The sequence below is a fragment of the Pleurodeles waltl genome, chromosome 6 (genome assembly GCF_031143425.1).
Source record: "Pleurodeles waltl isolate 20211129_DDA chromosome 6, aPleWal1.hap1.20221129, whole genome shotgun sequence".
NCBI classification, from domain to species: Eukaryota; Metazoa; Chordata; class Amphibia; order Caudata; family Salamandridae; genus Pleurodeles; species Pleurodeles waltl.
Genome location: NC_090445.1, coordinates 1,411,136,019 through 1,411,160,597, shown reverse-complemented (window position 1 = coordinate 1,411,160,597; position 24,579 = coordinate 1,411,136,019).

Here is a 24,579-nt window from a genome sequence, read left to right as displayed (position 1 = left end):
TCAGGACATATAAAATACATTACTATGGGGGTCAGTACGACCCTGGCGGAAGGTGGACAACCGGCGGTAAGACCGCCAACAGGCTGGCAGTCTTACTCTATGGAATTATGACCATTGCGGTTACCGCCATGGTCATCCGCCGGTTCTCCGTTCCGCCCACCAGGGCGGAGACGACCGCTGGGCTGGAGACCTGGGTCTCCAGCCCGGCAGCCGTCACTAGACCGCCGGCGGTATTTGGACCCGGCTTACCGCCGTGGATTTCCAGCGGTTTGAACCGCCATGAAATCCATGGCGGTAAGCACTATCAGTGCCGGGGAATTCCTTCCCTGGCACTGATAGGGGTCTCACCACCCCCCACCCCGACTCCCTCCCCTACACCCCCACCACCCCTGCCATCCCCCAAAGGTGGCAGGGCCCCCCTCCCCACCCCGACCCCCAACATCACTTCACCCATACCCACACGACACGCACGCAGGCAGCAACTACACACTTACACGCACACACGCCGACATACATGCCTACATCCACACACAGTCAGACACGCACACCCACATTCAAACATACAAGAAACATCCATACAGACATACCCACAGACATACACGCACTCATTCCCATACACACGACACCCCTGCAAGCATACACGCACTCACACACCCCTCTACATACACACACGCACACCCCCATGCACCCACACAACACCCCCCCAACCCCCTCCCCTAGCGGACGATCGACTTACCTGTTCCGTCGATCCTCCGGGAGGGAACAGGAGCCACGGGGGCTGCTCCGCCGACACCACACCACCAACAGAACACCGCCGCGCCGAATCACAGGACGTGATTCGGTGGGCGGTGTTCTGTTGGTGTGGCGGTGAAGGTGGAGCAACCTCCACTTCCCCTCCGCCCGCCAGTATGGCTGTTGGCGGCTATCCGTCGGAAAAAGGACGGAGAGCAGCCAACAGTCATAATACGGCAAGGGGCAAAACCGCCACTACTGGCGATCTTCCACACGGCAGTCCCTCAGCAGTCTTGTAAAAAGACCGCCGAGGTTGTAATGACCACCTATATGTCCTACCTTAACCATACGCTTCACCCTCCCTTGCGGCTACCTAGGGCCTACCTTAGGGGTGTCTTACATGTAGGAAAACGGAAGGTTTAGGCCTGGCAAGTGGGCACGCTCGCCAAGTCGAATTTACAGTTTAAAACTGCACACACAGACACTGCAGAGGCAGGTCTGAGGCATGATTACACAGCTACTTAGGTGGGTGGCACAACCAGTACTGCAGGCCCACTAGTAGCATTTGGTTTACAGGCCCTGGGCACCTCTAGTGCACTTTACTAGCGACTTACTAGTAAATCAAATATGCCAATCATGGATAAACCAATTACATACACATTTTGTATAGGAGTACTTGCACTTAACACTGGTTAGCAGTGGTAAAGTGTTCAGAGTAATAAAAACAGCAAAAAGAGAGTCCAGCACACATCAACAACCTGGGAAACAGAGACAAAAAGTTAAGGGAGACCACGCCAAGGATGAAAAAGTTTAACATCGTCCATCAAATGAAGGCAGTCGAAAGGTACCCCCAGGTGGAAGTACATTATCAGTGCCCACGGGTCTAGTCTTCTACAACTGTACAATTGATGGGGGTTTTGCCGTAATTTTAAGTTCACAATACTTACCTTTACTTCCCTGCTCTAAGCAGAATAGCTGTCGTTTGAAAAATAAGCAGTCCTTCTTTCTGGCAGAGTCCTTCACAGATTCAGGAGTGTACTGATTTGGCTGGGTCAGATGTCAATTTCTGATACCCAGTTGTGCCTTTGAAGTGGGGGTGACTTCAAAGAGGAGTCTTTGAGGTGCACAGAGGTCCTTCCTTCCTGCTGTGACTGCAGACTCACTACAGGGGGTTAGAGCAGTCCTTTGTGAGGGAGCAGGACTTTACCTTTAAACAGGATTTATCATTACAATTCCATAGGTACTAAACATGACAGGTCTACCCCTTCTCAAGAAGACATTACACTCTATTGAAGTTAATAAGAAGTCTCGAACGCTAACCTGTGAGAGGGTAAGGCCTCACAGTAGGGAGAAACAAATTTGGGAGTTTTTCACTACCAGGACATAGAAAACATAAAGGTATATGTCCTTCCTTTTAATTACAAAGCACCCTGCCCTTTAGGCTACTTGGAGCCTACCTTAGGGGTGATAAATGTAATAAAAACAAGTTGAAGGTTTCTTGTTAGAAATTGGATCTCTAGTTGGCAGAGGTCTGCACTCTGTCCAAGTAAAGACTACAATCCTCGTCAGGACAAGTAAGATACACACTAAAAATATACCTGTGCTCACCCTCTGGTAGTTTGGCACAGAGCAGACAAGCTAAGCTAAAGGGGCAATGTGTAAAGTATCTGTGCACACACACAGTAACACAGTGAAAACACTACAAAAAGACTCCACATCAGTTTAGAAGAATAGCCAATATTTATCGGAGCCAAACAAGACCAAAACAACAAAAATCCAACATAATATGATAAATTGTTAAATGTTAGATCACAATGCAGTGCTTAGAAGACAATAGCTGCAACCAGAATTACCTGGTTGTGCTGGACCGGGCCAAATCTAGAAGTGCAGTCTGACAGCAATGAAGCGTGTGCCGGGGACAGGAGTCACGCAGACTCTCTGACAGTACCTTTGTTGTGTCAATGCTTGATGACGAGGTGTTGATCCAGAGGAGGGGGTGTGTCACGTTTGCAGCCGATTAATCGTTTCCTGATCGGGCAACATTGTTGATGCGTCAGTGTCCTGAAACAATGAGTACTGTTCTTGATGCTCCATCAGGCAAGGCTGGACTGCTTTGTAAGTTTCTGCTGTGGGATGCTTGGATTCTAAGTGAAGCTTGCAGTGCTGTTGCGTCAGTTCTTGTGTTGCAGTACCAAATTCACCTCCAAGGGCCCAGGACTGGATTGGGCACCACGTAGCAGAGCAGGACTCACAGCAGAGGAGCCAAGTGTTGGTAGCAAGATGCAGGTGAAATCTTTGATATCCCTGAGACTTCAGAAACAGGAGGCAAGCTCAGTCAGGCCCATGGAGAAACTTTAGATTGGAGGATGTAAAGAGTTAGATTCAGTCCTCTCGCTCTCAGGCAAGAAGTAGCAGTCAGCAGGCAAACAAAGCAGAGCAAACAGCAAGGTGACAGTCACTCTTGACAGATCAGCGGTTCTTCTTCCTTGTAGAAAGTCCTCAGTTCAGAAGTGTTCTGAGTATATGGTGTCAGAGTCCCAGTACTTATACCCAAATAGCCTTTGATATAGGGGTAACTTTAAAACTTCAAACCAGCCTTGGCCCCAGACTACCACTAAGGGGTAATCAGCCCTTTGTGTGAGGTCAGGACACAGCCTATTCAGATGTAAGTGTGAACTGCCAATCCCTTTCCCTGCCCAGGACCACTACCATTATGTAGATGTATCACCTGTCACACCCAGTCCTTCCTGTTTGTGACTGTCTTGAGAGAGTGCACAAAGTTAGCTGTCACCTAAAACCAGACATGTATTTGGAGACAGGCTAAGGCACAGAATGGTTAAAGTAGAAAAATGCCATCTTTTCAAAGGTGGCATTCTCAGACCTGCAATTTAAAAACTAACTTTACCGAAAGATGTATTTTTAAATTGTGAGTCCAGAAACACTAAACTCCATTTTTCTATATTTTCCTCATTTGGAAATTGCACTTAGAAGATGTTCCAAGGTAACCCTAATATTATTCTATGGGAGAGCTATTCCTATTGATAAAGAAAAACAAATTTAAGGGTTTTTCACTACCTGGACATGTTAAACCTAAAGGTACATGTCCACCTTTTTTAATACACTGCACCCTGCACTTGGGGCTAACCAAGGCCTACCTTACAGTTGATTTACATGTGATAAAAAGGATGGTTTGGGTGGGGTAAGTGGGTACACTTGCCAGGTCAAAATGGCAGTGTACAATGCACACACACAGGCTTTGCAACGGCAGGCCTAAAACATGTTTGACAGGCTACCATAGTGGGTGGTACAAACGGTGCTGCAGGCCCACTAGTAGCATTTGACTTACAGACCCTGCACACACATAGTGCACTTTACTAGGGACTTACTAGTAAATCAAATATGCCAATCATGGAAAAGCCAATGTTATAACATTTTAGACACAGAGCACATATACTTTAGCACTGGATAGTAGTGGTAAACTGTCTAAAGTATTAAAGCCAACAAAAACAGGGCCAGAGAAAGAGGAGGAGGAAGGCAAAAAGTCTGGGGATGACTCTGTAGAAAGGGCCATTTACAACACATGGCAAGGGGTTTTAATGCCAAGTCAACATGGCAGTCACACAGCACACAGAGGCTCTACATTGGCAAGCCTGATACATGTTTAGAGGTCTACTTAAGAGGGTGGCACAATCAGTGCTGCATGCCCACTAGTAGCATTTAATTTACAGGCCCTGGACACATATAGTGCATATTACTATGGACTTTTTAGTAAATTAAATAGGCCAATTGTGGATACATCAGTGTTACCATGTTTTATGGGAGTGAGCACATGCACTTTAGCTGTGGTTAGCAGTGGTAAAGTGCACAGAGTCTAAGGCCAACAAACACAATTTCAGCAAAAAGTGGAGGGAAAAAGGCAAAACACTTGGAGGTGACCCTGCAGAGAGGTCCATTTCCTACTAGACCCACCTCCAGCTAAAAGCTGAGATAGACCAATCAATAATTTGATGGACTTCCCTATTTAGGCAATAGAACATAGACAATGGTTCTCTACTGCAGGGGCACTTGCCAGTTCTGTGCCTCTATGAATCCAATTGGATCCCTCTATCTATACCCTCCTGAACCACTGGACTGACCTATAGGGTACCCTTCTCCTTACCTGTCGACCCCATCGATGCAGTACCTAACCTTAATTTGCAAACAGATGAGTCCCAGGGGGTAGACAATATCACCATGACCATCAAAGTGATGTGGCCCATTCCACCCCTTGGATCAGACTTGTGTCCCCAACCCAAGGGATAGAAACCTACAAGGGTCACTGACAACTGTCAGTGTCAAGAGCCAGGCACCAATCCATAAAGGGGTCTCCGACCTCTGTGGTTTCTCAGATGGGGCAGTATCCCCAGATGTCTCCATACTACCTCCCACCAGTTCGAGGTGGTAACCTGAAACTGGTCCTTTAACCGGGGGTCTGTGCTCTTAGGCTGAATAAGGGAAAGGGGTGAGTCCTCATTCACCCTGCCCTATATCTGGTCTCCAGTGTCCTCCTCCAGGGAGTGGTACTTTCAGACAACTGAATGGTCAGGGTGCACTTGGCAGCCACCTTCCTAGTTATCCTGCGACCCAGGGTAACTCATTCTCCAGAATGCAGTCGATGAGCATTTGAGGACTAACCGTGCCCTTCTTCTGGATCACTTCCCAGTCCCCACCACACTCCATAGATACCAGGGCCATATGGCAGAAAAGGTTCTGCCCATGGGCCCAGCCACTCTACACAAGTGGCCGGAGCCCTCTCCGGGAAAATAAGCCTTTTGACTATCACAGTGTGGCTAGCCCTGCTGTCCCTTAGAGCTGTGACCGGGGCCTCATTCGCTTCCACCTAATGGAAGTGATGATTCCCACCCTAAGGGATCACCAGCTCACCCTATGATGTCTATTCACCAAGTAAGGGAGATTAGGGCAAGTTCTATCTCCCTCTCCTGGGGTCTACCACCTCCTAAGGCCACACAGGCCACTCCTTTGAAGTTCGCACCAGTGGGTGATCTCTTTGGACAGACAGAGTGCCCCTTCGTGTCTCCTATCTGTGAACAATCAAAGCAGCGGGGTTGGTAGTGGGGCACCCGGGCCACAGCCCACCACCTCTCTCCTTCGTCTCAGAAGGGACATGCAAACCCTTTCCTTCCCCCTTAACCTGAGACTTGTCATCTGGGTTTCAAATGACCTCCCCCTGAATCTTTTGGGGGAGGGGCCGGAACCACTCTTCTTGGGGTCACCCCAGGGCCCTTTTTGGACACTCTGGTGCAGACCCAGATGTCTTCCTGGGGTCAGTCAGCTTGCTGTCAACCAGGTGTTGGTGCAGCTCTGTAAAACATCTATCAAGCATTTGCTCCTTCAAAATGATGTTGTACAGCCCTGAATAATCATCAATTTTGTTGCCCGTCACCCAGCCCTTCAGTGTCTTGCTGGAATAATCATGAAATCCACCAAGGTCTGTTTGGGACATTTGTGGCTATTCATGATCCTCTGTTGATATCTCTCAGGGGTTAACCCAAACTTATTGATAAGTATGGCGTTCATGGGAGTGTATTGTGTCCAGTCCCTCACCTCTTGTGTCAGGAGTGTGCCCCTCCCCACTGTGGGAAAATACCTCCACAAACTAAACCCCCAATACTCCTCAGGGACCTTCTGCACCCTCAGAGCCATCTCGTAGTCTGAAAACCACTTATCTATGTTATCAACCACCATATAACTGGACACCACATTTCTTTGGATAAGGACCCTTTCTTCACCAGTGGACACTGCAGGTATGCTGCTACTGTCACTGCTGTGTTCCACTTCCATGGCCTTGATGTTCAGCTTCGCTCATAGTTAATCCTCCTTCGCTCTACTTCCATGGCCAGCTTCTTTTCCTCCATGGTTTTCTCCCTCTCTATCAAAGTTTTGTTTTTTTCAATCATTAAATGTGCCAGCTCCAACTTGATCCTTCTGTCCCCCAACTGTCATCTCCTCCAGCTCTTCTGGGGACAAGCCCCTGGATGATATAATGCTCCCTGCTTTGGGGGAAACTACTGCTCCTAGCAAGATAGTGGGCCCTTGCCCCCAGGCAGTTCAAGATTCTCCAGCGAAACGTGGTCCAGCTCCTCATCCCCATTCAGTATCTCATCCTCTTCCTATGGAGACACAGATGCTGCATCACAAGCTTCTATCCAGGCCCTCAGTGCCTTTTATAGCTCCACTTTCCTGGTGATGCCTTTAATAGAATGCTCAAACCCCTCACAGAAATCCTTGAGCTAGGCCACAGTGCAGCTCTTAAGTTTGGCCAGCTCAAAATCCATTTTCTGCAGGTGCAGGAGCAGATGTAGAACCTCCAGTCAGACACATGATTACTGTAAGGTACTGCTCAAAAACAAGTCCTATCCTTACCACTGATCACCAATGTTAGAAACTTGGCTTCTGATTGGCTGAGGTATGCACCTTGTTCAAGCAGGAACCAAAATCATAGTCAGGTTAAATCAGATACACCCCATAAATTAACCTGTGCTCACCCTCGGGAAGCTTGGCACAGAGTAGGCAGGCTTAACTTAGGAGGCGTGTGAAGTATTTGTGCAACACTTAAAACACTGAAGTAACACACAAAAATACCACACCCGGTTAAACAAATAGAGTTTAATGTAATGAGCAAAACAAGACCAAAACAACAAAATACCATTAAGTAGAAGTTGAGATATTAACTTTTAAAGAATAAATGAAATTGCAGTGCTTAGAGACATAAAGCACAAACCGGGGCTATCTGGTCGCTCTAACCCTGGTCAAATCTGAAAAGTCAGGCTGACAGCGATGTAGCGCAGGTCGGACATAAGGACCAGCCTTGGGCCGCTGAAATCAGTAGTTTGACTCGGGGTTGTGTCAGCATCGGGGGTGCAATGCAAGGAGTAGATGCGCTGTCCTCAATCCTGGCGAAGTGGATGAGGCATAGGTTCAGACCAACAAAACTGGGGATGCGTTGCTGCCAAACCCCTTTGTTGATGCATCGTCATTAAGCTGCGCAGCCTGTGGTACGAGGTCTCTTGAAACAGCAATGAGTTGATGTCGAAGGAGATGCGTCGCTTTTGACTGGTGCAATGATGGCGGTGTGTGGCTTTTAGTAGTTGTAGCACTTTATAACCATTTCCAATGGCCCTGGACTGGATTGACACCACTTGACAGGGCAGGACTTGCAGCAAGCAAAGTACAAGTGCTTCTGCAGGTTGTGGTGGAAGTCTTTTGTGTCCCTGAGACTTCAGAAGATCAGGAGACAAGCCAGAAAACCCTTAGAGGCACTCTGGGTTCAAGTGAAAGTGGTCCAGTCATTCCTCAGCAGGGCAGAGGGCAGGAGGCTACAGGGAAGTACAGCAGAAAAGTAGTTCTTCCAGAGCAGAAGTCCAGAGTGGCAGTCTTTGCAGCAGCACAGTAGCCCTTCTTCCTGGTCGAGTTCTTCACAGGTCCAGAAGTGTACTGATTTGGTAGGGTCAGTTCTTATACCCAGTTGTGCCTTTGAAGTGGGATGACATCAAAGAGGAGTCTTTGAAGTGCACAGAGGTCCTCCCTTCCTGCCCTGGCTCCGGACTCACTATGGGGATTAAGCAGTCTTTTGCGTGGGAGAGGGACATGGCCTATTCAGGTATAAGTGTCAGCTCCTCCCTCCCATTCTGCCCAGCATGGCCCAGCAGATGGCCACTGAATCACACCTACCCTTCCTTTGTGTGAGGCTGTCTAGAGGGAATGCAGGAAACCAGCTTTTACCCAGGCCCATATGTGTATTGGAAATGGGCTGCAGGTACACTTGACTAAGAGCAGGAAAATGCCAACTTTCTAAAAGTGGCATTTTCAAAATTGTGATAGTAACTTTGACTTTACCATTAAAGAGGATTTATGATTAGAAATCCATAAGTACTAAACAATGCTGGTCTACTCCTTCGCAATCAGTAATTACACTTTATTAATGGTAATAAGGAATCCCCAATGTTACCGCATGAGAGCGGTGGGCCTCACAGTAGTGAAAAACTAATTTGGTAGTTGTTCACTATCAGGACATGTAAAACCTAAAAATATATGTCCTATCTTTTAATTAAATAGCACCCTGGCCTGTGGGCTTATTAGAGCCTACTTTAGCAGTGACTTCTATGTAAGAAAAAGGGAGTTTAAGTATTGGCAACTCGATATGACAGGCTCTGCAGGCTCTGCAATGGTAGGCCTGAGACATATTTAAAGGACTACTTACATGAGTGGGACAATTTTCAAGCAGGTCTCCCAGTGAATGGAGTCCTTGTTGTTCCCAGACTCGGAGCATAGCCGATGTAATCGTCCCTGAGGGGGTAGGAAGCTAGCACAGTGGGCACAGTGGGTGCGCACTCTTGGGCTGCATGAAGTAGCAAATCTCTGGCTTTAAAGTTCAGTATTTTTGCCACAATCGGTCACTGATGGGCCCCTGGGATACGTTTTTGTGCACACGTAGACAGGACACCTGTAGCTGCAGCCATGTTTCAATGAATTGGGTGGGGTGATCTTCTTCGGAACCCTCCGGAAGTCCCACTATGCAAATATTATTACTGCGTGCCTGGCCTTTGGCATCCTTGGCTCAGTCCTGAAGGTGTTCGACCTGTTTACACAACTATGAGATCACAGAACCCTGCTCTGTCTGTGTGGGTGTTAAAGTAGCTTGTGTCTGTTCCGTTGACTTGACTCTGTCCGCCAGATTAGGTTGATGATCTTTCAGCAGACTAATAGCTATGGTAAGGGCGCTGAGTTTCTGTTCCATGGCTGCTCTGGAGTCATATATTTAATGTAGGATGATATCCAATATGTCAACCAGAGGCTCTGCCCGTGTGGGGGGGTACAGTCCAACAGAGTTGAGGCAATCTTGTCTTCCGAGGGTGGGGAGCGTGTCTGCGCACATTCATCCAGTCTAGGAGGCTTAGTTTTATTGCGCCCCATCGTGACATCTGAATTATCTCCTCCTCTGCTCTCAATTCAATACCACAGAATCTCCTCCACTGTAAATGAGATAAGGCATTCAAAATGTCATTGTCGATCCCTGGGATATGTCTAGATTTGAAAAGGATATTGTACTTCAAGCAACCCTAAATAAACACCTTCAGCAGCTGAAACACCTTCAGATCTCTTGCTGTCTGCGCATTAACCACATTCATAACTGACACATTAAAAAATATGTTTTTTATTGCAAACTTCGTGCCCCATGGAATCAAGGCAATCACCAGCAGGAAAACTTACAAAAACATTTACAATCCCTTTTCCATGCCACAAGTCATTGTTCAGTGTAGCACTTGCCTTGTCAAAAAAGGCCAAAACCTGCTCTGCCGGCCATGTCTGAGAAAATCCGAAAGTTCCACCTTGTTTCTTCCTTGAGTCCCCATAGAAATATGTCAGTGAATTGCTCCAAGAATGTTCTCAACATCTTCAGGTTGGCCCTCATACTCACCAATATCCTGACCCTGTGATGCGGAAGTGAGTGACCAGACAACGCCTAATACAACCACTTACAAAGTGTCCTGCCTGCTTTCAACATCCTACACATGAATTTCAAACGACCTAGCAGCACTTCCACTTCTCTGACAAACACCTTCCTTTCTTCAGGATTTCGTCCAGCAAGCTCAACCTTGCCTTGCCATCTGGTAACCTCACCTCCATGTTAACTAAGTGAGTCTCAATACCGAAAAGGGGAGAACCACGTTTGTGGTCCAACTGATTTTTCCTCCGCTAAGGGGACTCTCAAATCTTCCATAAGCTCCTAAAATCTTACCAGCATTCCTGCCTGGCAGCCAACCAGTGGCACCAACAAAGCAAAAAAAAATCAGACTAGGGAATAATTGTCTTTACTCCAGAGACAAACATGAACATCCATTATAAAAAGGAGCTGAGGTCCATATGTACGAAATTTTTAATTTGTGATTTCCAAATTGCAAATCCGTAGAAATCGCTAATTTAGAATCGCAAAACAGTATGTAAGTAACTACTGATTCCACTAATAATGACTACTAAGGATTTGCATTCGCAATTAGGAAATGGCAATTTTGGAAATAGCAAAGTTGCTATTGCCTGACAGAAACTTGCAAAATAGGAAAAATCGCATTCTGGATGCAGAATGATAATGTCAGACCAGGAAGTTTACAAATATGGTGTGTGGCCACAACCCAGAAGGCTAGGAAGCTGCTGGAAGTAAGGAGTGCTCCTACATCACTACCACCAGTGTATTACACCATTCCTGAAGAACACCACGTCCAAAGATCGAAACAAGGATTCAGGGAGCAGGAGGAAGAAGGTGAAATTTTCAGAAAAGGAGCTGGCGCTCTGACAGAAGAATGTATCTCCCATATGGACCGATTGTTTGGGTAGGCTTCCTTCACCATACCAGACAGCCAAAAAACAAAGATCTGGATCAACGTCTTGGAGGAGGTGAACTCCCTAGATGTCACCCAGAGGACCATCCTAGAGATACACAAATGCTGGTATGACCTGAGGTCTCGCACAAAGGAGAAGGTAGCCAGCAGGATGGCTGAGGGTAGAGGAACAGGTGGTGGACCCACAAAACACCCCACTTCTATGGAGACACTCATCAAGGGGACGCTGGAACCAGAAAGGTGGTGGGAGTGTCTGACATTTACACCTCTAATCCTGCAGGCACCAGCCAGGGTAAGTCATCTTCCCTTAACTTAATTAACATAACATAATGTTAGAAAATCCATATATCATGCATCACATCATGATTACCTCTATTGAGATGCTTGCCGCACCCTGGAAATGCATTGTGGGAGTTGTAGCACACATATGTTGCCTGCTGTACCATACGCTGATGACTACACCAAACATAACTGTGTATCATAAACATGTCACAAACTCATGAAGCATAGTTATAACAATATTGTGAACAAACATTAACCATTTATTTATACTAACTATATACATACATTTCCACAGATCATACCTGGACGTATCAGAAACAATTGAAGCAAAAGAGGCTACTGACACACATGTGGAAATTGAGGACTCAACATAACCATCTTCCCAGCCCATCACCCCGATTCCAACTGCCAGAAGAGCAACCTTCTCACCATTACCAGACTTTGTGGACAATGATGAGGGACAATCGCAGAGCAGGGACACCACAACACCTGTGGGCAGGACATACAGACAGCGCAGAGGCCAACTATCAACAGTCCACAATGATAATGTGTCAGACCACAAGTCAAAGAGTGCTCCTGTGTTTGGTAGCTTGGAGGTGTCCATCATCTCTGTACAGTGCCTGCAACAAAAACAAATAAGGACTGTCATTAGGCAACTGGAAGCATTGTCAAGGTCGATGCAGCAACTGGACAAGGGGCAGGGCCATTGGTTTTGCTGCCATGGAGAAGGAGCACTGGGAGCAGAGACAAAGGCACAGGCAATACCTGACAGGCTTTGAGTCCTTCACCCGTTCAATCACCCAATTAGCAGTAGCCATAAAACTAGCAAGATGAACAGTCAACATACAGACTGACATGGGGCACTACTGACAGGATGTTGCATGTAGGCTAGTGCAATTGACCACAGACCTTGAGAACAACCTCTGTATCCCCAACATCCTGCCCCCACCTGAGAGTAAAGAGGGCCATAGTAATCTATTCAGGAGGAATACAGTTCCAAGTGTTCATGCCGAAACACTTTTGGACTGACATGTCAACAGTTCCACAGCCCACTGTTGCTTACAAGGCACCCAACCTCAGAGGCTGGAAGAAGTGAACCATTCATAGCAATGAGTCGACTTTGTCTTGTCATTACATACTTTGTTGCTTAGTTGACACAACGTTACATCCACAATGGATAAAATTGATTCTTGAGAGAAACATGTTTTCACTACCTAAATAAAAGGTAGTCTCTCAGTTATGCACCAAGCATTACCATCATGTGTGAAGACTATCTATTAGATGTTTTAATTACTTTTCCCTGAAACATAATTGTTGGTGATCTCTGTGCATTGTGGTTGTTCACATGCTGCACGTGTACCCTCCTCATGCCCCTATAATGGTTGTAATTTAGCATCAGAGTCAGATTCACGCTCTATGGGGAAGTTGTGCAGACGCTTCTTCATTGTGATATTGTGCAGGATAGCACATGTGGCGATGATCTTGCAGCATGTCCCAGGTCTGTACAATATTGCCCTACCAGTCTTGTGGAGGCAGCAAAACTGTGATTTCAGGATCCCAAAGGTCCTTTCTATGATTGAACGTGTTGTCCTGTGTGCAATGTTGTACTGCCTTTCACTTCTTGTCCTTGAAGTCAAGTATGGTGTGAGTATCCAAGGATGCAAGGCATGTGCACTGTCATCATAAGAGCTTTAGAAGGAAAACTATTGGGTACACACACCATCTTTGCGACTGTGCTCATTGAGTCTGCGGTTCAATTACCTAGTAAAAAAAAACATTGCCAAATTCACCCTGTGACAGTTGGTTTTGTATTTCACTTTGGCGGACCATGAATGAGTCATGGGTGCTGCTTGGTAATCTGGCCACAAGGTCTGTTATGATACAGGAAGCATCACACACTAACTGACATTAAGTGAGTGGGAGCTTTTCCTGTTCCTGTAAATGAATTCAGTTACTGAGAGGGTACATTTGGCAATATGTGTTCCATCAACACAGCCAGTGACACTGGGGAACTGTGCTACCTGGTAGGACATCAATCTGGTTTGTTGCTATAATTGAGGGGTATTGGGGACAGGTATATATCGGTTAACTTTGCTAACCATGATGTCCATAAACCTGTGAAAGAACTTGGAAAATGCACTTCTCGATATTCTCCCTGCCACGGCTATGACTCCATGGCAACTGCCAGAAGCTAAAAGGTGTAGACAACACAGTACCTGCACATGTGGTGGGATTGCATTGCTTCTAAGTGGTGGGATCTGTAGCTGAGGTTCTAACTCAGCAATTCATTTCAGAATTACCTCCTTACTGAGTCTGCACTTCTGAAATATCTTCTCCTCAGTCTGTTCAAAACAGGGCGACTCTCACGCTAAATACCCTCTTCTGTATCCTCCTCCTTCTCTGCCTGTCAGACAAAATCCTCATCCTCCTCAACAATACATACAGAGCCACCATTCTGAAAAAGCCACATGCATTTTGGGTACCTCGTTATAGTTTGCACCTGGTTATCACCTGATCCAAAACAATGGTAATAGCCTTTTACCAAATGCCCATTTTACGACGAGCCGTAATTTGGAAATCCTTTGCACGTACAAGAAGTGATTCATAATTGGAAAATCCATATTTGCGATTTCCTATTTACGAGTTCCAAAATATGATTTCTACTGCGTAGAAATCGCATTTTGCACCACCACAAATACCTTTTGTACACACCAAAATCATATTTTAGATTTCTGGATGGGCCAAAATTGCAATTCGCACTGAAATGAAAAATAACTTCACACATATGGCACTGAATTTCTCAAATGAGGCACAATGCACAGGCCATCTCATGGGCTGTGCCTTATTCACAAATCATTGGGCTTCAAATTGCATTGTCAACAGTTTAAAGTCATCTGGGTGCACCGGCAACAATAAAAATGCCATATTGATGTCACTCTTTGCCTTTCAAGCTCCTGCCCCAACCCCTTTGACTATCTCAATTGTTATGGTGACTGATGAGTACTTCACAGTTGTCAAATCCTCTCTAATAAAGTCATTCACAGTTTGGCCCTTTGGCCATGATAAGTGTCTTGCATTAAGCAAAATTACCACAATTCTTTCTTGAGTACCACTCTAATTGGTGACACAATCAATGTTTTCATAGACCAGTCCCTGAATGCCATCCTGACCACCACAAGCTGTTGTCTAGCGCACCTCAAACTCTTCACCCATCTACTGATCCTTAGACCTTCATACCCTAACCTGAAGCCCCCTTGGAAAACCTTCCCATAGCTATGCATTCATTCTATGGTTATAATTCTGCAGCCAGTAACCTAGCCTTTCCTATTTATTAGGTGTATGAGCACTTTCCCAAAGACCTTGTGTTCCGCTCCCTCTACCTTTGTCCCTGCTGCTGCCACCCCTCCTTGTTGTCCAAGGTTCCCCCATACATTGATTTCACATTGTGTAAGTGGGTGTTTAGCCCTACATTTGGATCACTAGCAGGGGCAGCTTCTCCATTAGGGCAGAGGAGCGTCACCTCCCCATCAGAAGCGTTTATTATCCTTTTCTTTTAAAGGGGCGGGCCACGGGGGTGACGAGCAGCAAGGGGGAGTGCACAGCACTCCCCCCTCATTGTACATGTATGTTTGGCTAGCCATCTCAGGCCAGCCAAACATACATGCGTAGTAGGCTGACTCCAGCCCAAGAGAGCCTGCACAGGCTCCCAGTCTGCCTGAGAGTGCCCTGGCTGATGTTGCTTTGAGCAGCATCAGGATTAGCCGCAGGGCAGGCTGGGAGCCTTTGCCTGCAGCAAGACGGAAGAGGAGCGGTGCGGGAATAGCAAGGAACAAGGTAAGTGATTTTTTTATTTATTTACTTATTTTAATGTTTATTATACCCCCCAGCGTGCCGCCCCTCCCCTTCCAACCACTGTGAGCCGCTCCTGATTACTGATACTGAAATTTGCAATATTCTATGCTGCAGTAACCTCTGTATAACACCCAGGATGCACAATCCTGTCCTTGCTGTCCCCTACCCACGGCAACCACCCTTCTCTGGAATGCCCTTGAAAGGTCAATAAACCACCAGTAAGCAATTAGCATTAAATATCGTAGGGGCCTGCCGAGGAGGTGTGGTCTTGTATAGCCAGAGGGTTTTGTCCAACTCCCTCCATTTCCATTTTGTGTCCTCTGAGAGCCATTCTATAATCTTCTCATTATTATAATGCACCTATGCTAGTCCCCAAACGTAATATGGGCCTTCCGTATGACTTCAATGTTTTTATATAGTGCAAACATCTTTCAGGGTACTTCTCCAATATACACTCACATTTATGAAAATTGTTGTTATCTAATTGTCAATTATTATCTGGACCCATAGTCTCTTTGCCAACTCATACTCTATTTCCTTCGATCCTTCTTGTGCTCTAACCTACCAATGCAATAACTTGAAAATCTCAATGTACTGCCCTTTCCAAATTTGCTCTTCTGTTGCCATCATAAAGTGAGTCCTTAACGGCTTTGTTATGCCCATGTATGACAGCTTTTTCACGTTAATATCCTTGCTCTATTTTTTTCTCTCCTCCCTCCAGGTTTCCCTTTACCTCACCCACATTCTTTACCTCTTCTGCATTAATGCCTATCTATTCTACTCCGAGCCTTTGATCTGCCACTTATTTGCCCTCATGCAGCCTCACACCTGCACCGTCCTCTCTCTTCTTGTACTTTTTCATAACCTCAGAAATCATTACTGGTTTAGTGCCAACATCAACCTTCTTACCTTGCCTTAATGTCAGGGCCCACACCGAAGCCTGTCGTCCACCAGCGACCTTGTCTCCAGCTCTTTTGGCTTCATGGACTTCACTGGTCTCAGCTGCCTGATGTCCTGCAAAAGATGAACTTCTTTGCTTACTCCCTTTCTCCTCTGCCTGGCAAATTCCTCGTCCACCAATTCCTGTTCTCTGTACCCTCTTCATATCCTGTATGTTGCCACCAACTCACCTCTTCAAACTCTTGTTCCTTATAATCCTCAAACAACATCTCCCCAGACCCTTCCTTGTCCAGTTGCATGCTGCATGTCTCTGGCAACTCACCATCCCTAAACACCACCATGACCGATTCATTGTCTCTATGTTGCACTCTTCTTGATAAGGATGCCGTTGAAAATGTTCCCTATTGGTCAAACCTGACATCCACCACTATTGTTTGGCTGCCCGCCCCCCAACTGTGCCTTCACTTCGTCCCAGGGAGTTGGATCCGCATTAAGCTCACCCTGGTCTTTTTGCCCCTCTTTTGTCTCTGACAAAAGGCCCAGTGTGCTGAGGTGGCTAATTATACTGTCCTCCCATCTGTCTAGGTTCTCCGGTATCGGTATTTGTGCACTAGAGCTGTTTGCCGACACCTCCAAATCAGACAATTTTCCTTTTCACCATTCCTGTCTGTTCCTCTTTTCCCCTGACCCCACTTTGCCCTCATGACAACTTTTGCCCTGGTTTTTTCCCCTCACTAATATACACTTTCAGTTGTTTCCAGCTTTTGTTACCCTCCTTTATGTTACCTTTTAATCTCCTGCCATGTCTTCCCTCTCTCCTTCCTCATAGCTGCTCCACTCTAGCATTGTGGGTATTAAAGCCAATAGTCTCCAAGTCTACAGCCCTGATAACAGGCCACGTTGTCCTCTTTCTATTCTACTGCCTGATGCTGCCTGTTCCCCATGCTGATGGCACTCAAGCGTGCTCTCTGGGGGTGTGGCCAACTGCAGAAGATGGCGGAAGTCTAATTGCAGTGCTCCCGACCCAGGCCTGCTCATCGATAATTATCTTCCATTTGAGGGGCCACCTGCGCAGCTGAAGCACCCTGTGAGCTAAACCATGATGACTGACTGCTGATGGTGCTGTTCACAGCCGACCGGAGCCTGTAGTGTGCAATGGGATAGGCCACGCCTGGAGTTGAGTCGGCCCTCCCTACAGTGGTGATCCCTGGTGGCCGGTGGCACCTGTAGTGTATGGCGGCGGTAGTGGTACAGTCGAGGAGAAAGACAGAGTGACCGGGATGGAGGAGTCGGAGATGTGCGGTGGCCAGCCCCGACTGGGGGCTGTGCTACAGGCCCTGATGGAGGTGCAGCATTGGGGGGCCTGGGGGAGCTCCGCCCGTGGCCCACTTGAAGCTGCCATTAGGTTAAAAGGTGGAGATGGGGTGGCGGCTCGTGGGTGGTCCTGGTTATTGCCGGCAGGAAACCCTGGATTGCCTGGCAACATACCCGGAGGCCGTGCAGCGGTACACTCTTGTTTGGCCCGGCTATCATGGCACCAATGCAAGATGGACCTACCTGCTGCATTACCTGCTGATAAGAACTCGCATTACAGCAGTGGACCTTGCTTGGCCTACCCTAATAGTGGCTTCATACTTGTTCTGATGCATGCGGTGACCCCCCGGATTGTTGCATGACTTGTGTCTCCTCTGGGGCATTGCATTGTTGGCCTACCCTCTTCTACTGGATCTCTGATGGGTCTTGCGGGATGCACTGCCCCCTCCGCTGCTGAACCTGTGTGAGTTGCACCCGAATGACAGTTGCCGATACCCAGAGGTACGGGGTCTGAGTGGATATACAGATCTCTCCCACATTGCATGAATATCAGCTGCGTCCCCAAGCTGCAGCCTCACCGACTTTGCTCCCTCAAAGCTGTGCAGCCTTGGGTCGAACGAAAGGGAAACACATGGACCCTAAAGAACACGGCCCGCAGTCTACCCCATCAGGGAGTTCTCTGATATCCATGTCCGAAGACTACATACCACCCACACTCGCAGATCCCCAATGGATAAACTTGATGTTATCTTGCAAGAAATCTAAGCGTCACGATCTGCAATACAGCAATGACTAGGGTCCATTACTACTGAGCTTATCCTCCTTAAAGATGACCATGGAAAACTGATAAACAGGGTGGAGGCCGCTGAGGCTGACATTGCTACCCTCATACCCTGGCAGGGGGATAGTGAGACTGCTATCGAACAGCTACGGAAACAGGTGGAAAACCTACAGGAAAGAGTGGAGGATGCTGGGGGGAGGTAGTGCCAAAGTAACATTCGCATAATTGGCCTACCAGAAGGCCTGGAGGGGCGAGACATCACACAATATGTGGAGACCTGGCTGAGGAACGAGGCGTCTTGTGGCCTTTTGGCCTTATTTACGGTAGAGACAGCACACCGAGTTCCAACAAAAAAGCCTCCGCCAGGAGCGCCTCCCTGCTCAGTGGTGACCCAGATACTGAATTACACAGACCGCAACACTCTTTTGCGCAAACCACAGGAGGCAGATCCTATCATCGTTGACAATGCCCAAGTATCCTCTATCAGGACTACACACTTGCGGTGCAGAGTCGGAGAGCCTCCTTTCAAACTATATAAGGCAAAGACTCTGTGCAGAAGGGCTTTCCTACGCGTTACTGTTTCTGACTGGTTGAGGATCACGCATAATCAAAAAAATCTTTTTTGATAAGCCAGAGGCTGAACAAGACTGAACAAGACTGGCTTGACCAGACCTTCCCTCACTTGAATAGCAGGGAACCCTCCCACTCCTTGTAGCCAAGGAGGCGGCGTCTGCCACAAGGAGAACAGCAGTCCTTGCAGTTTCCTCTGTGGATAGTACTGTTGCCTCAAACTCGGAGGGGAACGTTGCCTTGTTTCCATCTATTACATCCCAAACAGCTCACAGTGTATAATCCCGGAGGAGCTACAACCTAAACATTACTGAGATGCAATGAGGAGGCCAGACGGGGCGGTGACCTGACCGGTGACGAACGCCTGCTTCCGCTCCTAATATTATGGTGGACATACAGAGCTGCTTTGGACCTTGACCAAATACGTATATGCTAAGTGCCAAAGTATTCTTGTTAGTGTCTGTCTTAGTCATGAAACTTTGCTACGAACTATGAATAGATGGCCCCTCCATTGGCTTCTCTGGGCCTGTCCTTCCTAGGGAGTGCACAATTACCATTGACTGGCTGGCCTGGGCTGCCCATGTTCTGATTATTACGTTGAGTCAACTGCTGATCACTAATGAGAAGTCTTACGATCACAGGCCTATTACCCCACTAGTGGTTGCACGTATTATTTTGTGATTTAATGGCTCCCCCTTTTTTTTTCACAGGTTTGGACAAGTGGGTTTTATACTTAGCCTCATGATGGAATTTGTTAGGAGAAATGTTTCTTATGTTACTTATTGGACACCTACACATTTCACACATGACTTACATACTACTCATTGCAGGTATACACCGCACATCATTACATACTAAGGGCCTATGATGGCGTCCACATGTAGCTATACCATTATCACCTGGAATGTGCGCGGAATGGGATCCATTCATAAGCAGCACAGAATACTGTCTCAGTTAACCCGCTGCAAAGCGCACGTAGTGTACTTGCTAGAAACGCACCTGACCACACATGAAACAACTAAACTGCGCAGGAAATGGAGAGGTCAGTTGTTCCGCACGTCCTGTTCTGCATTTGCCCGGGGAGCGACCATATGGTTGCGCTCTGGAGTCCCTTTGAAGTGACAGATACTAAAATAGATAACAATGGCAGATATGTGCTACTCCTGGACACCCTAGTACCTGTGGTACTGGGAAGCCTCTATGCCGCCAACTTTGAACAAGACATTCCTTGCACACCTATCTACTGCCCTGGCAGATTGGGCTCAACTAATCTGGGTACTGGTAGGTGACTTTAATGCAGTACTGGACACATCCCTTGACCGTTTGACCAATGCTCGGAGGCAAGCTGAGGCACTTTGAGGATGGATGCAGGGCTGGACATTAACAGACATATGGCAACCTAGAAATGCAGGGATGTGCGAATACTCATTTCACTCCCCTCCACATAACTTATATGTCCGCCTTGATCAAATACTATGCACTACTACGCTATAGACTCCTATAACCCACACCACTTACGTAGGAAAAATGCTGTCGGATCACAACCTGCTTGGGGAGGGTGCCCAATCCGATCACTACGTGGTGGCTGCAGCCACAACTCTTGGAAGATGCGGTGCTTAAAGACAACTTGGCCGCAGTGATCGCTAATTATTTTATAGAAAATGCAAATACAGCTTCTTCTCCATTAGGGGAATGGGAGGCTTTTAAGGTGGTGGTTAGAGGCACAGTTATGGGGGCTACCGTAGGTGTCTGACAAACAATAGCCAGTGATACTGCCCGAGAAGAAGCCAGTATAGGGCAGCTAGAAACAGATGCAGAGCTCAATGTCTTACAAACCCCAGCCTTACAGACGGCCCACATTGACACCTCTTAGAGTGTCTGCGTGCTGTAGATTATAGGTCATACAAGCAGCAAACTCACAGTGAGGTGGATGGAACGGTACATTATTGGCACCGATGACAAAGGAAATGCCCACACCCACTTCCATTCTCCATAAACTCACCTCTCAACTAACCAGGGCCGACACCCAGTTCAATATTAATACCACATACTGTGACTTTTACACAAATATCTATTCCGCCCCCACGCCACTGAAGCGACCTAGGTTTCGACTATTCTTCCATAAACTTACTCTGCCGTCCCTCAAAACCAATGAGAAACAAGCTGTAGTGGCACAGATTACACAGAATAAAATCTGAGAGGCCATAAAAGATATGTCTTACAACAAATCCCCGGGGACAGATGGTATCCCGGCGGAAGTTTACTCCACCTATAGAACGAAACAAGTTCCCCAGTTGGAAAAACTATCTAAAGCCTCTCTAGATGATGGCCATCTTCCCTATACAACAAAGCAGGCATTGGTGACCTTGTAATTAAAACCTTGAAAAGCCGCAATCAATATGTCCTCATAAAGGTCAATGTCATTCCTAAATACCAAATACAAAATACTGACCAAGATTCTGGCGCAGAGGCTCCTCTCATTACTACGCAAATTGATACACACAGATCAATAGGGATTTCTACCAAACCAACATACACATCTTAAAATTTACCGACTGTACCATATTATGGATCATGTGGGTGACACATACCCGCGGGCCGGTTGTCTTTCCTTAGACCTCCGTCAGGCATCCAATACATTACACTGGGACTAGGATATAATTGTGGGCACATGGAGGGCTGGTAGCAATTGGATTGCTATTTAAGGATTGAACATTGCTCACTCATACTGACCTTGCCCCTGACCACACCTTGTCCAACTTCTCTGTTTCTATTGCATTTTAATAGATGACACTATATCAAACATAATTGGGCACCTGAGGGAACTGAACCCGAAATACACAAATTTATTCAGGCAGTCTATACCATGCGGTGCTTAAAGACAACTTGGCCGCAGTGATTGCTAATTAATTTATAGAAAATGCAAATACAGCCTCTTCTCCATTAGGGGAATGAGAGGCTTTTAAGGTGGTGGTTAGAGGCACGGTTATGGGGGCTACCGTAGGTGCCCGACAAACAATAGCCAGTGATACTGCCCGAGAAGAAGCCAGTATAGGGCAGCTAGAACAGATGCAGGGCTCAATGTCTTACAAACCCCAGCCTTACAGACGGCCCACATTGAGAATGCGGACCTCTTAGAGTGTCTACGTGCTGTAGATTATAGGTCATACAAGCAGCAAACTCACAGTGAGGTGAATAGAACGGTACATTATTGGCACAGATGACAAAGGAAATGCCCTCACCCACTCCCATTCTCCATAAACTCACCTCTCAACTAACCAGGGCCGACACCCAGTTCAATATTAATACCACATACTGTGACTTTTACACAAATATCTATTCCGCCCCCACGCCACTGAACCGACCTAGGTTTCGACTATTCTTCCATAAACTTACTCTGTCGTCCCTCAAAACCAATGAGAAACAAGCTGTAGTGGCACAGATTACACAGAATGAAATATGAGAGGCCGTAAAAGATATGTCTTACAACAAATCCCCAGGGACAGATGGTATCCCGGCCTAATTGTACTCCACCTATAGAACAAAACAAGTTCCCCAGTTGGAAAAACTATCTAAAGCCTCTCTAGATAATGGCCATCTTCCCTATACAACAAAGCAGGCATTGGTGACCTTGTAATTAAAACCTTGAAAAGCCCCAATCGATATGTCCTCATAAAGGTCATTGTCATTCCTAAATACCAAATACAAAATACTGACCAAGATTCTGGCGCAGAGGCTCCTTTCATTACTACGCAAATTGATACACACAGATCAATAGGGATTTGTACCAAACCAACATACATACCTTAAAACCTGCCGACTGTACCATATTATGGATCATGTGGGTGACACATACCTGCGGGCCGGTTGTCTTTCCTTAGACCTCCGTCAGGCATCCAATACATTACGCTGGGACTAGGATATAATTGTGGGCACACGGAGGGCTGGTAGCAATTGGTGTGCTATTTAAGGATTGAACATTGCTCACTCATACTGACCTCGCCCCTGACCACACCTTGTCCAACGTCTCTGTTTCTATTACATTCTAATAGATGACACTATATCAAACATAATTGGGCACCTGATGGAACTGAACCCGCAATACACAAATTTATTCAGGCAGTCTATACCATGGGATACGGGAAGCATTTAATCAGCTGGCTCTGTAGATGCCTCTGCCTTGACCCTTATGAGAACCAAATGGGAGGGAGACATGGGAAGGGATATTCTAGATAAAGAATGGGCCTCCATACCGGCATACCCTGAGAGGGTATCACAAAACTCTCTATTTAAATTTATACAATACTCAGTGCTACACACAGCATATCTTACACCACACAGATTACACATTTTATTCCCAACATCACTGGCATGCCCTAGATGTCAAGCAGATGAAGCAACGTTATTGCATATGCTTTGGAATTGCCCTAGTATAGTCCCTTATTGGTCCAACATTGGAACAATACTCGTTGAGGTAACTGGGAGAGATCAATGGCGAATGGCAGAATCCTGCCTCTTAGGGTTTTTCTCACATACTATGAGAATGAATGTGACATCACTATTTGCTGACCTAGCCTTAATATTAGTGAAGCGACTCATAACTAAGTCCTGGAAAGCCACCACGGCACCTTAATTAGTACAGGGGATGGCAGACATTGGGGAGTCGGGCCTAGGTGAAAGTACAGCACCTCGCAGAGAAGAATGCAGAGCTCTGCAGAGATGTTCAGTAGTTTAAGAATGGGACGCTCTTGGAATTCTTTAAAACAGTCACTGATAGCAAAACAGAAGCTGGGTAATGCCGCTCACTTCTACTGCTGACCTCATAAACCCATACTCTCTTACTGCAATCCTAATCCCCACCACCTCACGGGGAAAAAAAAGACAATAGTGTGCAATGCTTCTTTGGCTGCCTGCTGAAGGCCAAAGCAACCTGCTCCACATACAGACTTTGCAGACAAGAACACCAGGTGAGCCCTCAACCCCTTAACATGATGTGCCACTACAGTTGGCCCTTGAATAGCACACGCTCGCCTGTGTCTCTTTTGCTGCCCCAGTCCCCAAACCATCTCAAACTCCTCCCACCTGTCACCAAGACTGAGTTGTATATGTTTGGGTTTAAAATGAGGTGGCATGGTGTGCAAATTAATGATGGACTGGGATGTGCCCCTGAGTAATTACCAGTGGCTGAGATTAATTCAGGCATTACATTCAGCACTTTTTGTCTGCTTTAGTGTACACCCTAATTAAGGGCAAACTTGATGTACTGTTTAAAGGTCTCTCTTTTGTTTTGAGTACATACCTACACTCTTTCAGTATTAGGATGGAGCTTCACTAATTTTTCTGAAAAATCAAATGTAGACATTGTTTCAGTAAAATGTCCTATCAGAACAGAGTTGTATTTGCAGGTTTAGAAGCCTCAACATTCACACCATCTGGGCATCTCATAGCACATAATATATTGGCATTCAAACTAATTGTGCTTAGGGATGTCACACAATTGTTGAATGAGACAGAATACATCAAATATAACATGCATCAAGGAGGAGAGTCTGGGGTCGGAAGCACTCAGGAGAAACAACAAGATTACCTTCAAGCCCACAGAAAAAGGTGGTGCTATAATAGTACAGAATACAGAGAACTGCAAAGGAGAAATACTCCTGCTGTTGGGGGTCTGTGAGCACTACACTAAGTTGAGGGCAGATCCCACACAGGCAGTTATCAAACTGAATTAATGAGTAAGGGACTATCAGA